This window comes from Anneissia japonica, unplaced genomic scaffold (assembly GCF_011630105.1).
Source record: "Anneissia japonica isolate Jap-2015-1 unplaced genomic scaffold, ASM1163010v1 scaffold1764_len714935_cov166, whole genome shotgun sequence".
In the NCBI taxonomy this organism is placed as follows: domain Eukaryota; kingdom Metazoa; phylum Echinodermata; class Crinoidea; order Comatulida; family Comatulidae; genus Anneissia; species Anneissia japonica.
Window position 1 is genome coordinate 309,600 of NW_022757468.1, and position 1,460 is coordinate 311,059.

Consider the following 1,460-nt stretch of genomic DNA (forward strand, 5'->3'; position numbering starts at 1 on the left):
GGTCTCGCCAGCCATGCTTAATCGTGGTGGTCCCGGCTACGCTTGGGCGAAAAAACGAAATGACCGCCACGCTTAGGCAAAATAGGCAAAGATTGCACCACGCTTAAAATGTTATAAGCGCCAAGCGAAAAAAAATATGGACTAAGTATATTTTATTCAAAACTTTAAAAGAGAACTGGCAAAATGATTTTTTGTTGTAGAGTGGATTTTTGATATGCCATTAATAATAGAATCAACCTTAAAATCGTTCTTTGGCTATATTTTATGAATTTATAGGCGATTATATACGATTTTACCATGACGTCATTGGCGAAAAAGTAACAAATGATCGTGTAAATATCGCCGCGTAGGGTATCCATCGCGTAGGGTATCCGCCGCGTACGATCTTTGCGTGCATGCTGTAACAATCCCAATTTACAGCCACGGTTGTATATATACATGAAAATATTGTAACAATTGTGATTTATTAGTCCGTCAATTGTGGGTATTCATTGCTATAATATTTTTTTTCTAATTATACCATATGCTTTATAATCATTTTGGGGATTCCTTAGTAACAGAGGTTACAAATTCATCCTTTAATTATACAGTAGTCACTTTATATTAAAAACATGAAAAATGTCCCAACAGGGAATTATTTTTTATTGCTACATGGTAGTACTATGGAAATGAAATATAGGAATTAAAAATGTTAAATATATAATATCTGTCTCTTATCCACATCTAGATGTGTTATATATATGCATATATATGTATATACACATCTCATGTTCAAGAGCTAGACAAAAATAGGCTATAAAACTTTGTTTAGAGCATTGCTTTGGCTTTTTTTTCAACTTTGCGTAAAATATAAATGGTTCTGTTTTGAAATTTCAATTTTTGTATGCAGGTCTCCGTTTTCAAATATAAAAAACAGCACTACCACCACCATTCTTTCATATAAATTATCCTATCTAACAATCATTCATTTGTTTTAAGATAAAAAAAAAAGGCAATAAAAATCAACCAAGACTACAATAGCTAGGTGCCAGCAGCTTAAAAGCAAAATAATATATAACAATAAAAATAGACGGTTGGAAGCGACGATCGTAGAAAAACGGTTAAGCAAGCCAAGGACTTCGCTAACTTACATCAAAGAGTATAAATAGAACAAGAGAGCCAACAACGCTCATTGAGAGTGTAAAAAAACGATACGCCCATACTCAGCCAGTGTAGGACGCCAACTAACGCTTGTATGTTTTTTTATTACCATAGAGGTATAATATGAATACTAGAGCGCTAACCGCAATGTATTCGATGTTCGAAATACGCAGAACTGTGTGTGTGTACCATCCATAGAGCTATTAAACAACTAGAGTGCTGACAAGATGGCGGAGCAATGCAGAGTTGTGTATGTGTACCATCCAAGATGGCTGCCGTAGAAAAGCGCCACCTTCAGGCTTAGTATACATATTATTACC

General features: G+C 34.7%; 1 protein-coding gene across 1 annotated transcript in view; it reads left to right on the top strand.

The window, feature by feature from the left end:
* The window catches only part of LOC117124783 (latrophilin-like protein 1), a 26,204-nt gene that overhangs the window by 6,858 nt on the left and 17,886 nt on the right, over positions 1-1,460 (top strand). The gene's annotated exons all lie outside the window — the stretch shown is intronic.